Below are 17207 nucleotides of genomic sequence, written 5' to 3' on the forward strand. Positions count from 1 at the left end.
CAATTACTTTGGCTCTCCAGGATGTTTTGTTTGTTTGTGTTTTTTTCCTGTTCTGTTTTACTCCTTTTTAAGTTCTTTGTGTGGGTGTGGGTGTGTGTGTGGGAGAGGAGAAAAAAATTGTTGGGCCAACGCTCTGTTTATAATTTCGCTTTTGCTTTTGGTTTAGGCAACCGAAATGATTTCTTTCAAAAGGATTAAATTAAATTCCATTTGGGGTGAACATAAAAAAATTATATACCCGATGTGTATACATTTACACGCACATGATGTGTGTGTGTGTGTGTGTGTGTGCAGGTGGAAATGAAATCAGCAAAAAATCAACATAATTAAAAACGTTCGTATATCTGCCATGTTTTCGTCCTGTGCTATAACCAAATTAACATGTGTCCGTCTGTCCCTCAGTTGAATCATCCCTTGCCCTTCCTTCCCAATCGTCCATTCAACGTGTCTGGCCGTATTGTTGTTGTTGTTTTCAAACTTAAAAATCTGCTGTATTCATTATATAACGAGCAGTTCGTTGACTCAGTTCAAAAGTCTGGACTCATTAATACCCTGAAAACAATTTTTAAGTTTGTTTTTATTGAATTTTAACTAAAACTAGTTTTATCTATTCCATTTCCAAGTTCTACGCGTTCAGATTTTAATTCGAATTGTTTATAATTAATTGATATATTACTTCCGTTTTGATATTGCTTCGCATACCCTGCCATTGGGGCATTCACTTCTTTTAGTCAGGAATGCGAACGCTTACTGTATTCTGCCTCTTGATCAATTGGACGAATTGAGTGCATAATTTAAATCATTTGAGCTCAATATTTAAGTTTTAATAACAAAAATGCAGTATTTAATTTCAATTGAGGTTGTTAAGATTGTGGTTTGTGGCTATAACATTAAATTATACAAGGTATACGTTGAATCGGTCTAGAAAGGGTCTGTTGTTGTTGTTTCTCTCCTTGCCATAATAATTCAATTATACGTTTATTAACTCACTGTCTTCTCTGCATAATTGCAAATTTAATTGTCCAGCCTAATTAAAATGCTGGGAAAAAATGCTAATATCATTTTTGTTTTTTGTGTATAACTGTTTATGTATATTATATATATATATATGTATATGTATGTATACTTATCTATTATTTGTTTGGCCCTTTTTTTGTTTTGGTTTTAAATTATGCAAAAACAAACATAAAATTTCAATTCAACGTAAAGCTAAACAAAACATTTAACGAAAAACAAAACGAAAATACAATTTTTACAAAAAGGAGAATAATACTCCATCTCCATCCATTCATTACATATATATGTACATATTCAGTCTCAGACTGGTGGAGAATCAAAAAATACTTTTTATGATGATGGGGGAACTCGCTATGGATGGTATTTCGGTTACATTATTGTTTGCCAGCTGTTCCGTTTTGTGGTTGGGGCCATTGATATCTGGCTATATTTATATCAACTGGAAATGCATTAAAGCTACTCTTAGTAAAAACTTGTAAGAGTTTCAGGTCCGTGTGGGGTGAATGTTCATGGTTGTTAAACAAATCTTACTCCATCGGCGACACAGTGCACTATGGGTCAGTTTTGCATCAACTTCAGCTTTGCAAGTTGTTTGGGAGTGCAATAGAATTTCCTTCTGCCCTTTTGCCTACTTTGAGGCACTAAGCATTCAGGTTGGGGCCAAGAACGCGTCTGCTGACTCACTTTTTAATGAGTGAACATGTTCAAAAATCAAATCGAGTTAACAGTGTTCAAAATTGAATGAATTTAAAGACAATTTTGAATTAATGAGTTATGACGTAAAATTCAGTCGCACAACATTCAAACGAAACAAAACGAATTGAATACTTTAGAATGACAGACAATGAGTTGCTATTATTCGAATGCATTTGAATCGCAACTCTAAGAAGATTCTCTTGAGACAATTCGAGCTATTTGATGGGATTCGAGTGTCTTGGTAAACTCAATTCATGGCTTCTTATTTAACCGACTACATACTTTATATTTGATGAGAATTGAAAAGTACTTACATTAACACTCATTCCTTTTATTAGTTCATTAATTTGAATTCAATTGTATTCACTCACTGGAGAAAGTCCTTTATTTCCTTTATTTATCACAAGCAACTCACCTCAACTTAAAAATCCTAAATACCCGTTTAAAAAAAACATCAAAACTTCATAATTAGAGGTTTATGTAAATTTTCTTTAACTCTAAAGACCAGGCTAACTATGTCTAACTATTTTTCGAAATACTTTATAATTTTAATAACTTTTATAGTCAATAATTAATAAACAATTGATCAAAATATGCTTTAAATGCTAGTTAGGATTTTACAATCAATAACAGATCTCTTTGATGAAAAATCAATTGAAGCTTACTCTTGGCCTCTTCAAAGTCGTTTTCGGTTAAGTGGTTTTGATTGAAGTGCCCATTTTTCCGGTTTCGTTGATAAATCGCTAAACGAGCAATTCAATTCAAGGACCACAAAACTGTTGCTTTCTGGCAAATATTTCACACATAAGCCGAACGATGAAAAAAGAATTAATAATCACTCAAATTAATAATGGACACACATTTACACACACACACACACACATTAGTATGTGATGATTAATATGGTAGAGTAACAAACAAAATAAAAACCAAGAAAAAAAAAGGTTTTCTCTGGGCGAATTGATGTTGATTACCATTCATCATTAAAATGCAAATAGAAGGCGGCAATGGAAAAAAAGAACAAATTGCCAAAGACAGAGCAATAGAAAGAGAGAGAGAGAAATGTAGAGAGAGAAAGAGAGGGAGAGAAAGAGAGAGAGAGAGAGAGAGAGAGAGGGAATAACAGAGGATAACGACAAATCCTAAACAAACAACCAGTAAAAGTTAAGGCTTTCAACGCCAATTTGTTTACATGTCCTCGTCGAGTCCTTTTTCGTCCTCCTGATGGCGTTATTTATTGTTATCAGACACTCGAGCACATAAAACATTTTATCACTTGCCCGCCAACACAAAAATAGGAGCAAAAAAAAAAAAAAATACAAATAAGAGAAAAGCCCAGATAGAGAGAGAGAGAGAGAGAGAGAGAAAATGATTATGCCCATGCCTAGTGTTGGCTAGTGAGAGTGTCTGGGGGGCATGGAAAGGAGAGAGAAGAGGTCGACCCAGAGCCTGACCTGACCTGACCATAGTGCAACTGAAACTTCATCACTCAATGTGCAAAGTGTTGAATGTGCGGCGGTTCAATGTTGAAACGGAAACGGATATAACGCGTCGTTAGACTAGTCCTCCTCTTCGGCCCACCACCACGTCCATCCCTGAGTCTATTCTTCTCATCCCGGATTCTCCTCTATCTTTAAGTAATTTGTGAGCTCTGCTGCTGCTGCTGCTGCTGCGGACCAGCCCGGAAACGGAACATTGTGTGCGAAGGCAAACGAGCAAAACGAGCGGACAGCGACCAGTTGGGGGTGGGAGGGAAAGCGGAAAAAACAAACAAGCATAAAGAGGAAACGTTGAAAACGGCCAGAGAGAGAGAGAGAAAAAAAGAAAAAAAAATCACATTTATGTCTAATAGTTTTTTGCTTTGAGCACACTTAGCAATGATTAATTAAGCCCGCAGTGTACGAACTAATGGCCAATTCGTTCTCCGACTCCACCTAAAGCCAAATCCGGGCCGTTGACCTTGAGCACAGACAGACGTTGGACTAATTGAAGCTGATGGGAAACCAAAAAAAAAAAAAAATGAGAAAAATGAAAGAAAAAGAAAAATGGAAAGTAAAGGAATCCCCAAAGGACGATGCTAGCGGGAGACTGCGGGCAGGGGTGAGGGGTGAGGTTTATAAAAATTGAAAATTTGCAACGAAAGTGAAATGAAAGATCAAGAGATTGATGAATAGGTGATGCAAATGCAGGACAAGGTCATCGATTGATGACGAATCGACTAACGACGTGCAACGTTCCATCTGCATAATCAACTGAAAGGCGACCTATCGCTTCAATCCTTGATTGACGACATCCTACTGCCATCTGGTGATTGATATGCCCTTGTGACTCGATTCACTTCGCATAGACCAGATGGACATGAAGACCGAGAAGCTGTTGAATCATCTGCACTTATCCCCTTAGTCAGTTAAAGTCAACTGCATCTGGGGCATCTATGGGGTTAGCTCTATTTCACACACACACCTGGCCACACCAGTGATGGCAAAATATCGATAGTAGGAATCGATAGTTTAGCAAACAAACAAAGATTAGTTTTCCTTTGTTACTTAGAGATAACTTTTGTAATAATCCAAAACTTATTGAACTTATAAAATATATAAGGGGTTTATACATATATCTTTCAGTAGTTCCGTTTATGAAAGAATTTTTACCAAGTTGGAATAGTAGTGTAAGAAAATGTTTAAACTGAGACTTTCAATTGAGACTTTGTTTTGTAAGTTGGCCAAGTCTCGTGTAAATATATTTTGAAGTCTCTCAGTGTGTCGCTTTGTGTCTTTTAAATTGCTCTTTAAGTGATCGATCTCTGGCTCATTGCTTTATCCGAGAAAATCCCCTTTAAGACTGTCTTGTGGAGAGGAAGACAGAGAGAGAGAGTGAGAGAGAGAAAGAGCGACACCAGTAAAGCCTCTTCCTGTTACCATCGTCTTTATCGTCTGCTTCCATATGCTGGTATGGAATATATTGCCACTTTTTGTTGTTTTGCTGCATGAAAGTGGAGGTTGTTGGCATCTTGGCATATATAAGCTCACTTACTTATCAGAAGGCACAGTTACAGTTGGAATTCAAACGGGGGAGGGAAGTAGACTTTGGGGTTGGGTTCGAGAAGAAAGAAGTAGTCAAGGCGTCTTAGCCACTTTCATGAGATTTTGTCAATTTCGTTTTACGCGTTGCGACTCTTAAATAAAAAGGAATGCTACTTCGACTCCCTTAACCATCTCTTTGTGTGTCTTTTTCACTGTCTCCCTGTCTACTGTCAGCGACTCCTTTAACGTGTGTATGTGTGTGTGTGTGTGTGTGTGTGTGTGTGTGTGTGTGTGTGTGTGTGTGTGTGTGTGTGTGTGTGCAGTGCATTGATGCCAGAAATCCGTGAGATGTCGTCTCTCCCATCACATATTTGCCTGTCACGCCTTCCTCATGTCGTTCTAGTTTGTTTTTATTTCATACTCACTCAAATGACAACAAAGTCGGGTCTATGCGTTTTAACCAAATGTTGGCCATGACTTGAGCATTCCAAAAGTCTCATTGATCAGAAAGTTAGCTAATAAAAGAATTATAATCTTGATTGAAGGAATATTAATCTAAAAACTGTTTACAAATTGTGGCTTTAGTTGAGGTAACTGGAAAATCTTGAATCGTTTCAAATTGTTTATGAAAACCTCTCTGGAAACTAGGAAGAAGTCAAAAGCAACTATTACGAAAAGTATCAAATTAAATTGAAAATTGATTAGATGGACAAAACACAAAAGATTGAATCAAAAGAAGTTCGATTGGTCATATGAGCAGAAATATTTACAAGGGTATAGATACTTCAACAAGGTTTCACTTGAGTTTTTTTTTTTTTTTGCTACAAAAGAAACGAAAATAACAAAAGGCAAAAATGAATGAAAAAAAAAAAAGAGTAAAGAAAGGAAAAAAATGATGCTACTTCGATTTCAATTGCGCCAAATGCAACTTGACAACGTGGATGACATCAAAGGAGGTGGCTGCTGGATAATGTGAGTGCGAAGTGGGCGTAGGCGGGTAGGCGGGGATGGAATGAATGGGAATGACTCCTCGGCACTTGCCATTTGGTTGCTCACCTTTTCTTTCAGGCTTTTCTGGCACACACACACAAACAAGCAAGTGGAAACAGACGACAAAGCATTTTCTGATGTTGGATGATTACCGGTGAGAAGTTGCATGGAAGGAACAACTGAAAAAACGAATGAACGAACGATTTATGAAAATGCATGGAAAATTACTGAAAATGGCTAAATCGGGAAATGTGCAGGCACTGAAAACCTGATGCTGAGCAAACAAAGCGCGACAGAGAGAGAGAGAGAGAGAGAATGTGTGCGTGAGCTAATTAAGATTGAGTTAAGCTTGCCAGTGCTTAGTGTTAAGGCTCTTAGACTTTAAAGTCCTTTTTGGCCACTTAGTTGATACTTGGCAACTAATTGGAAATCTCTCTTTCTCTTTCGCCTCAGACAGAATTCCATTATTTATGCACTTGTGTTCAAGTTTTCATCCAAACGACTACGAAAAAAAAAACAAAAAAAAACCGAGACGAAGTAGAAGGCAGCCCTAAGACCAACAATTAACTTGGTTTTTCTTCATTTTTCCATTCGCGTACATTTTCACGCCATTTTGGGTTGGAAATTTTTCGCCTTCTTTTGCGCTTTTTATTTATTTGCCATTTGGGCGTTTTGGAGTTAAGTTTGCTATTCTGTTTGTTGTTTGTTAGTCATTCGTCTAACAGCAGAAACAGGACCCGTCGCATCGGGTGCAAGAGCTGAACGTGGAGCTGAAGCTGGAGCAGGTGGTCTGCCGCCGGGATTTGCACCTTTTATGGACTTCTTCATCAACGCGCAAAAAACTTTGTTTTTTCCTTGTTTTTTTGTTTTTTTTTTTGTTGTGCCTTCTTTTGAACGAACGAAGTTAGCGTAAAGTGCCAAATGCCCAGCACAATTTCTGCCCAGTGAGTTTTGCCTTCCACTTGCTTCTCCTTGCACCTTTATCTTCTACAATATTCACATCGAGACCGGAACAAGGTAAGGGCCAAGGTCTAATTGAGTTATTTGTACAAGTTGCAGCATTTTGAAATGGTAAGCAATTAAGCGAAAAACATGGCAAAGTCACTTATTTTGCTTCCTTTTTTTTAAATTTTTTTTGTTAGTAAAAGTTATTTACACTTAGCTAGGTATCCATTAAAAACTATTCATCTACACATCTATTTATCTCATTATTATGTTTCGTAACTTTTTTTCTCAATACATAAATGGAATTGTGAAAACGTCTTGATAAAATTTATATTTTAAGATAATTGAGTGGAAAATTGGGCTGGAAAATAAAGTAAAATATATTTTGCTCGTTTACGTATTTGTAGATAAAAGGGATAAAACTTTAAAATAAAGTAAACTCTTTATTCTATAAATTTTTTTTTTATATTTTGAGGATCTTTGGAGGAATCTCTAGATAATTTGCCTTCTGATTTCTTCAACTAAAATCAAAAATGGATAAAATAACAAAATTTATTTTCATTATGCAAAGTTATCTCAATGTAACTTTTATTTGTATATGGCCAACATTGTCGTATCAAAAATTTTTTAAAATATTTTAAGTGAGAGTATTAAATTAAATGTAATTCAAAATAAATTTACCAAAAATCAAATTAACAACAGAGAGACCAAACACCAGGGAACAGAGATTTCAAAGTTCTTCTGTTCGTTTGTGATTTCCGTTTTCCTTTTCCCTATACACACACACACACACACACACACACACATATATACATACAGCCACACATCCACAATCAGAGTTAGTCGTCGTTGTTGTTGTTGTTGTTGTTTTTTATTAACTTCATTTGTATTTAAACAGTCGACGCGATGCCAAGCTAAAACGGTGCCATAATGAAGGCAGTATCCTTATATATGTTTATATTCTTGGTATAAAAGACGAATTTCATGGCAAATAAAAATGAGAATGTGAGTGTGTAAGTGTGGGATTTCCCTTTTCTGGTTCTCCCTTTTGGGTGTCTTCTTTCTTTTGCTCTTGTTGCTGTTGTTGTTGTTGCAAAGTTTACCTTGGCTCTGTGTTGTGTGTGTGTGGCCGTTGAAAAGTGTATAACAAAGTGCAGAGAAATGATCAAAAACGCAAATACCCAGCATGTTGGCTAATACAAGTTTAAGCCGCACTTTGGGAAAAAAGAGATTAAAGTCCCTATAAAAAGTTGAAATCAAGTATACGACCTGTAAGTCCAATATGCCGCATTTTACTCTCCTACTTTGAAAGGTAATAAAAAATTAAGTCGAGACGTTGATGCTGATGCGGCTTTGCTTGGCTGCGTCTCCCCGTTATCCTGTGCACTTAATGAGCGTTTAATTGGCTTCACTGTTTACAAGCGTGGGCGTGGCTTTTTTCGGGGAGGCTGCAGCCTGATTGAATTTCTTGCGAAAACTTTTTAATTACAACTCATTGTTGCTTTACCCGTGCACACAAAAGCCCCAACAGCAGCAGCAACAGCAGCAGCAGAAACATTCAACAAGAAGCGAAAGGAAACAAATTTCTGCACTAGCGAGCGTTTTTAAACGCACATGAATTTCGCTAACAATTCCAGAACCAGTTCTTGTTTTCTATTTCTTTACCCCTCCCCCCACCCCCACTCATCCAGCTCTCCCCGCTTAGTTGTGGTTGTCTCTCCTTCGATTTTCATTTGGCAAATTGTTTTCGCTTGGCAATCACCACAAGCCATAAAAACTAAGCCAACTGAAGAAAGACAGGACCCCGGGAAAAACAAACATGCTCAGATTTTGAAGAACCAACCAAACCCCGACCCCCCAGCCCCCCTTGGCTCTGCTTTTCTGTGTAGACCCCCATATTTCTTCAGTCCATTGGGGTTGATTTTATTTACAATTGCTGCAGCATTTTATGCGGCCATTAAAATATTTTATTGCTCTTAGCGTAAATTTTAAGCAATAATAAAATATACAAGAATAAACAAACAACCCAGAAAAAAGGCTCAAGCAAATCCCGGCGAAAAGAAAAACACACGCACAACCAAAACAAAAAAAAAAGAAGGAAAGGAAAGGAATTCAAAAATAAAAAAATAAAACAACAAAAGGTTATCATTTGCCTAAACCAAGTCAAGACCTTTTCATACCCAAATTTCAATTGCCGAGTGCCTTAAATATGTAGATTAGAAAGTAGATTGTCACGACCTTTGCCAATAATCTAAAAATATTCAATTAAGAATTGATCTTGCTTTAGAATTTTGTTTCTAAACAAAATTCATTTAGCAATGGTCCAAATTATATTAACCACAAAATATTCCTAATGATTTAATTGAATTAGTCGGTAAGCTGAAAATTTCTTGTTACAATTGTTAGCCAAAAATCAAGTTAACAGAATTTATTTATTAGAAATATGTATAAGAAAATATTATTCTATACAGATGTAGAATGCCCATATAAGTAGGCAACAATTTTCGAGCATACCCCAAATATATCTGTGTATATGTAACTAAGCCACGCCCACAACATAACTGTAAAGGAATTTGAATTTTTGTGTTTAGTGTCCACCAGCAGCAAAGAACATTATAACCATCTTCCATTTGCCATTTGCCATTCACACATTTTGCATTTTCCATTGACTTGAGTTAAGTTTGGTTTTTTTTTTTTCGTTTGGGTTTGTGTTTCGCTTGGCCACGTTTTTTGCCTTTGGAATTCAGTGAAAATTTAATTTGCATTTGCGCATAAAATGCTTCAACATCACTGAAAAATGTGAGGGGGGGTGGGGTTGGCGGGTAAAGGTAAGGTAAGGTGGGGGGTAACTGCCACTAGTTTGACTTACACCTTACGCCTTGGCTTACACCGCATCCCGCAGGCACTCTATCTTTCTCGCTCTCTCTCTCTCTCTTGATATCTCTCATTCTCAGTAGCTTCATGTGTGTGTGTAACATGTGCGAGTCCTGCTATTTATGGCAGCAGCTGTTCTCATTCCTCTCAGCCAAAAAAATGAAAAGAAACAAAAATTGAAACTCTGCCACCTTTCCCCAAAATCCCATACACCTCACTTCGACCCCGCCTCCCCCACCATCAGCAGCAGCATCATCTCATCGCCACCAACGAGGTTTTTCCGTTGCTTTTCTTCTCTTTTTTTATATGCCACGCATATAAATGGCATCCAATTGATTTACTTTGGACTCCAGGACTTCGGGACACCGCAGCTCTGGAGGCTACTCGGAGTCCCAACCGATTGTGGCCGTTAAATTTTTCGCACTATTTTGCAACTTTAATGTAATTTGATCAACATTTGAAATTGCATTATAAGTTGAACAATTTAAGTTAACTGTTCAATTATGTGTTATTTTATTTGTTTTATAATTCTATTTAAATTTAATTTGTAACACACACAAACAAACATAAATAAATATTATTTTTTATTTAATATTAAGCAATAAAACTGAAATGCTATAAAATTTATTTGTCTGTCTATTTATGCATGTGTAACTGTGTGAGTGTGTGTGTGTGTGTGTGTGTGTGTGTGTTTATGCAGCAATAACTGTAAATGACAAACAAATGCTCACGTTAAATTCGTTGATTAAAATCAGCATAAACACACACACAGAGAAAAAGTCAGAGAGATAAGTGAGTAAGTGAGAGAGAGCGAGCGAGAAAGAGAGAGAGGGCTAAATGACTGGTGTGGAATGGGCAACATGTTCTAGACAGGTGTACATAGTCTTTTTTTTCTGTTTGGAAAGAGGGAGAGGGAGAGTAAACAAGTTAAAATTAACTAAAGTCAAAAGGTTGAGTACAACTATTAAACATACCCTGTTGGATTAGCTAAAACTTCTTATTTTAAACACTTTTAAAAAATAACTCAATAGTATTTGATTTCTTTTTTGTATCCATATATTTTAAACCAATTTTATAGTGAGTTCTGCATTAATTTGGTCTAATCAAATGCAGAGTCTGTTGTATATTAGAGCTGAATCGAAACCTTAATTTCTATTATGCAAGGGAGGAAAATTGATGGTATAAACAGCAAACAAAATCAACAAAATAATCATAATAATCATCATCAAGAAATTAACTATTAGAGGGAGTAATTATTCTGTTTTTAATCTGTGTAACTCAATGAGCCAAATGAATGAACTCTATTGAATCCATTTTGAATTGAATTCAAATGAATGAGTTATAGGTAAAAAATGAAATGAGTGTGACAAATCTCATAAAATAAGTAACTAGGTTAAATGAAAGCCAATGAGTCAAGTATCAAAGCTTTGAAATGCATGCAAACTTATGCGATTCGTTTTTATTTCGCATTCAAACCTATTCGCTTGTACGACTAAAGTTAACATAGACTCATTCATTTACTCGATGTCGATTTTTGAATTCATTCATTTCATTCAATTTGATTTTTCTGTTATTCATGTAGCTCTCTACTTAATATACAAAAGATATTAATTATTTTCTTATGCTTACCTTTTTCTAGAACCTTTTATTATCCATAGATGTCTAATTTGAATGAGAACCAAATTTGCTGTGAGATGTTCTGAAAGAGTCTTTAATAACTCTGACTTTGAATATTTCGAGTATACCCCACTTGAGCCAATGAGTACAACAAACATGCCAGAATATCAATGAGTATGCCCACCGACCAGTACAATCAGCCGTAAGGACCTCATGCAGTGCGTCATTTATGCGGGCCAACATAGCACACATACACACACACACACACACAGACACACGTATACACATAAACACAGACAGGGTCGCTCAATGCACTACATTCAGCAGGTAAATAAGCTACACTTTAAGCGCAAACAATTCTGTTGCCCAAAAACCATCAACATCATTCCATAGGCAATGCCAACAAAATTGTCTCTCTCTCTCGCTTACTCTATATTTATATTGCTCCCTCTCTCTCTCTCTCTGTGTGTCTATGTTGGCTGCTTGTTACTGTCCCTGTAAATGTCATTGGCAGACACATAGGAAAAATATTTTAATAACTATTCGTGGCATGGCTTCTCTCACTTGGTCGTTGCTTTTACATCTATTCACTTTACTGGCGAATGTTTTCATTAGCCACGACAAAAAAAAAAAAAAAACAGAAGAAAAAATGATGGAGAAATAGAGTGAGAGAGTGGAAGAAAGAGAAAGAAAAACACATAATAATGCTCGTAATAAACGAACTGAACAAATAGGATATAGGGAATAGTTAACAGAAATAGACAGAGGAGCAAAATGGAAAAACTAAAGTTCAGGAGCGTCTCTGAAGATGGACCGTTTATTATCTTAATGTTTATGATATTATCTAAATTCTGTCATAGAATGTTTCCTTTAACTTGAATATGTCCCACCCACTCTAGGCTAAATTCAATTTTATGAACCGAAATTTTTATTTCTAGCCATGACCCCATTTGAAGCCAACTCTGGCATAGGCGAACAAAATCGATTTGTCTGGCAGATGTACATATATATATATCTGTGGTGAGTGTCTTTAACCGCCAACTAAACATGGCCATGTACCAAATACTTGACAAACATTTGACCTTTTTTTTTATTGTCAATATTAGCTTGCATCTAACCTACATACACCTGGGGGAAAATCGACACAAACATTTAGTGAAAACATATGTAAATTTAATTAATTGCTGCCATTGACTAAGTGAATCACTTTTTTTTTTTTTTTTAAAGTTTGATCTTAATCCAATATTTAAGTTAGTCTTAGTTACTAGTATAGCTGTACATTTGAATATTTGTGGAATGTTTATCATAGTTAGTTACTATGATCCAATCTACTTTGAAGTTGCTTTTAAAGTTCGATTAATTCGAGGTCAAGGTTAGCTTGTTGTCTGTTTGCCCTGGATCACCCCTTCGGATCGATTTCAAGAACCACAATGTTCTTTTATCACCAGAAATCTTCTTAAGAACTACAGCATATTGCAATTATGCCTTACCATATCCTCAACGCCACAACTTGTTGAGAATTAGAAGAATTAGAATTTGGGAGACTTTACAAACCTTCGTTTTCCAGGTAAAATATTGTTGAGTCTATCGAATTGGACTCTTACAGAATAGTAATAGAGACAAATAGTTTTAATATTTCTTGTAGAGACTAGAAATTCAGTTTGTCTATTTTATTCCTACTTTATATCTTGCTTCTAATTCAAACTTTAATGTGTTAAGCCCCTATGAATGACAGGTCTTTAATTCTACTGCCATAGGCCGATCATTCGCATATACATACATATATATGTAAGTATGTTAATGCCTTGAAATGATGTTGGTGATTTTGGGATATCTCAGTTGATTGACATGCATTCGGTTTATATTATCTGCCTCAGAATCAGTCGAAAACCTGGCCAACTGAATGGAACTAAGATGAATGGGTGTATTAACTGCAATTCAACCATAATGCATCTTACTTAATTAGCATTAATAATTCGGTTATAGAATGGCCAAAAAAAAAAACACTCCTAATGTGGTGTGTGTGTGTGAGAATCGCGTATACGCCTGGTATATCCAGCTAAAGCAAAGAAATTCACAGGGCCCAGGGCAAATAACATTGTTATTATTATTTTTAAAAGCGATTTTCGCATAGCAGTCGCAGCTGGGCTCGTTAAAAGCACAAATAGCAGGCAAAGGCAACGGCAATGGCAACGGCAACGGCAACGGCAATGGGAGCAACATGAAAAGAGATGGCAGCGACAATGCCAGAAACAGGAGCTACTCTCAATCCCAATAGCAGGAGATGCCACCACTTGACTCCTACATACATATATGTATGTGTATGTATATATGTATGTGGACATGGAGAGCAGTTAGCCCGCGGTGTATACACATAAGTCATTTATTGAAAATCCACTGCAGGAGGCAAGCAGCCAGCCAGCGAGTGAGCGAGGTAGTCAGCCAGCAGGAAAAACAGGAAAAGCGATGGCAACAGCGGCTGCCGGCCGAGAGTATGACAAACAATAGCCAAATGGGTTTTTCCTACCAACAACAGCAACAACAATTTTTCAATATGCTTCCACAAAAACCAAAATGACCAAAAGAACCAAATGTGTTGGTTGGTTGGTTGGATGGCTGGTTGGGGTAACGTATAGGCGGCAACGGCATTCATCGAATTTGTTGTTCTTATTGTTGTTGTTGTTGTTGTTGTTGTTGTTATTGTTGCTGCTGCTCGTTATTGTTTTTATTATTGCGCATTGTGAAGCGACCCGGCCTTCCCCCAGCCTTCATATCCAAAAATCCTCATTCTGACTTTGCATCGTTTCAATGGCTGGGCCAAGGCTAAGGAACAACGATAGGTCGATTGTCGCTGCCATTAAGCGTGTGCATAGTAAATGTGACAACAACAACAACAACAATATTTCATAAGAATATTCATCGAAATTCTGATCGACAATGAAATATCCTTAAAAAATATAACAAAAATCAGTTTATCAAATATTATTGAATACCTCAAAAGGGTTGGAACTTTTGGAAACTTTCAGCCGTAATCCTTTGATCGATTTTTGTTGACGCTATTAAAGAGAGCAAGACCCAATCGTATACCTCTTTAGTCGGGCCTAAAGTCGAGTTCACGCCGGATCCCGGTCTCTCTCTCTCTGAGCCTGAGAGAATGTTTGGTTTGCTTGTTTGTTGGTTTGTTGGCTTGTTTGTGCACCCGTCGAGGCATTGCATTCTGCTCTTACCCCCATAGCATGTCAGGGGTAGAATTTCCTTTAAATAAGAATTGTCAGAAAATAAATTTTAATTTGCGACATTGGCCTGGCCTGGCCTGGCGTTGGCGTTGAATGCTCTGAGCGAGATTGACTGAGAGTTGCAAACTCTGACTATCGGGTTTTGAGGCCAATGACGACAGGACTGTTGTCCTGTTTGCCATAAAAGATAACGATATTGTGGACAGGTTTTGCAATATTGCAAATGGTTGACAATTGGTGTTAAAACATTTTGTTGTAATTGTCGGAAGTTGAGGCAATTGGTAACCGCTTATGGCATTTTTTTTTACGGGTTTTTTTTTATTCGTTAAATAGGAATTCGAATAAATAAACATACATATAGCCTATATTTCTCTCTACCATTATAGAGTCATTCATTTGTGGAATTTGTTAGCTACATTAAAACCTTGTCTTAATTCGTAACTAAGGCTTAGATAATAAGTTAAGTTTCATTTATTTTGAATAGATACATATGAATGAGGGCACCGTAACATTACGTTTGGTTCATGGTAAATATTTACTTAAGCTACTCGAGATTTCAGTGTTGAAAAGTGAAAAAATCGGCTAAAGCTAGATTTCAGTGTTGGCAAATGCGATTTTTTATTCGGCGCGTTGTTTGACAGCTTGGCATCTGGCAACGCTATCTCAAAATTTGACAGCTTCCTTTAGCCGGAAACAGCTACTTTTAGCTATAATCCCGCTAAAAACATGGTTTTTCTTTTGTTAATTGCACAAAAACTACATAATAAATCGCCAAGGCGCACCTGAGGTCGTGCTCTCTTTCGTTTGATACCAAATTTATGTAGTTTAAGCGCGTTTTGGGCCCGAGTAACTATAGTAAATATTTACCCTAGTGTTGGTAAATAGTAGGTATATTTTTAATCCAGTGTTGGTAAATAGTTGGTATATTTTTAGCCCAGTGTTGGTAAATGTTTAATAAAATAGTTGAAAGCGCTGTCAAAAGTTTGTGTTTTTTGTTATAATAAAAACAAAGCATCGCGTGTTAAATATTAAAATTGAGCCAAATCTTCGGCGTGGCCACTACAACAGAAACTCAATGGCATGGACGGCGATTTTACTACAATCTGTCTGAAAATAAAGTCGCTGAATTGACATTTTTAAATACTAGTTTCAAGATGTTTCATCAAAAATAGTAAAAAAAGATGAAAACCATTTGTTTTATTTCCTTATGTTTTATTGAAAGATAGAATTTTTAAGATTAAATTTCTCCCATAAATCTAATCAGGTTACATAATAAAAAACAAAATCCTTACATGAATATAATCAAATATTTATAGCAAACGTCGTTACTAGTTCGCTGAGATTGTTTTCAATTTGCCAAAAATTACGTAGAATATAGACAAAATATTGAAATTGGATTAGGATTCTCAAACCAAACGATACGAAGCTGAGCATATTCTAAGGACAAGCTAAAAGATCCTTAGGGCATCAAATTTGCGCTTTTTCTGTGACGATTATGATCCACACCGACTAAAAAACGTATGCCAATACTTCTACCAACAACAAAACAAATATATTAGGCATAGAAACCAATTTTCTTGACCAAAGACATAACAATTGAAGAAAGAATGCTTTATTTCATGTTGGTAATCGACTAGCTTATGCTTTATTTCATGTTGGTAATCGACTAGCTTAATGGTTTGTGTGACAAATTGTGTAATAGAAAATGACACCAAATGCTGAATTTATTTCTGCCGCAGTGTTTTCTTAAAAGTACATATCGTATCCCTAAATCTAGTTTCGTAACGTCTTAGGAAATAATGGACGCAAAGCTGCAGACCCAATCATCCTGGGCCCGGTACCGTCCGCATTGAAGTTAAGCCGTGAACATAAAGGTGACTCGACTAATTGAAGAAATGAAAACCACAAAGTGAAAACCACTTAATACAGATGGTATTTTGTTATAAGTTCATCAGTGCTCCTTAGACCTGGAATTGAAGAGACAAATACCATACATTACAACAATATACCATTCTCGAACTCCAGGTCAAAGTATCCTTACCAATGACCTTGGCCATTGGCCGTCCTCCGTGTGTGAAGGTCCCGTAAAGGGACCACATCGCTAACATCTGTGCATTATGGGATCTGGATAAGAAGTCTAATATTTGATTAATTCACACAATCTATAATCCGAAAAAAAAAATATTTACTTTAGTTTTTTTAACACATTTTTCACTGCAAATTTTGACGAAATCAAGTCCGAGTATTGTTGACTGCTTTACACTTGGCAGACGAATGATTCGAATGGGAAACCTGCCGAGTATTTATAGGGAAATCAGCAAAAATTGTCAAGGCCTACTTGATTTATGGAAAACTAATTTCTAAGACAATTAGGGGTGGTACTCCAGCGATAACAAGGCAAATTGATTATTACTTAGTGATGACAAAAATATGATTAATTAAATAATCGATTATTGAAGCTTATAATATATTAAACGTGCGTGATTATTAATCGAGTAGATATAAAATTAATCGATTAATCAAACCATTGATTATAATTGATTGGATCTAATTGAATACAGAATGTGTCAATTAATTGAAAGAAATTTGTAAAACAACTAGAACGAAATACGCGATTATTGCGATATACATGTATATATCTTAACATCAATATTATTACCCGATTTGTTATGCGTATTATCTACTTATTGATCGTTAGAATATTTAAATTTTTTGTTTGATTGATAAAAGTCATTGATTGAGATTGATTCTCACTAAGCAATAAATTTGCTATATTATAGATTTATGGTAAAAATTTGGGGTGTACACA

General features: G+C 36.1%; 1 long non-coding RNA gene across 1 annotated transcript; it reads right to left on the bottom strand.

The window, feature by feature from the left end:
• Positions 1–15994: 15994 nt before the first annotated feature.
• Positions 15995–16685, bottom strand: LOC111518483. Its single transcript, XR_006954357.1, has 3 exons — positions 16588–16685; positions 16440–16535; positions 15995–16365 (listed from the first exon to the last, which is right to left on the bottom strand). It is a non-coding gene; the product is annotated as an uncharacterized LOC111518483 (long non-coding RNA).
• Positions 16686–17207: the final 522 nt, after the last annotated feature.

Source organism: Drosophila willistoni (genome assembly GCF_018902025.1).
Source record: "Drosophila willistoni isolate 14030-0811.24 chromosome XL unlocalized genomic scaffold, UCI_dwil_1.1 Seg141, whole genome shotgun sequence".
Taxonomy (NCBI): Eukaryota; Metazoa; Arthropoda; class Insecta; order Diptera; family Drosophilidae; genus Drosophila; species Drosophila willistoni.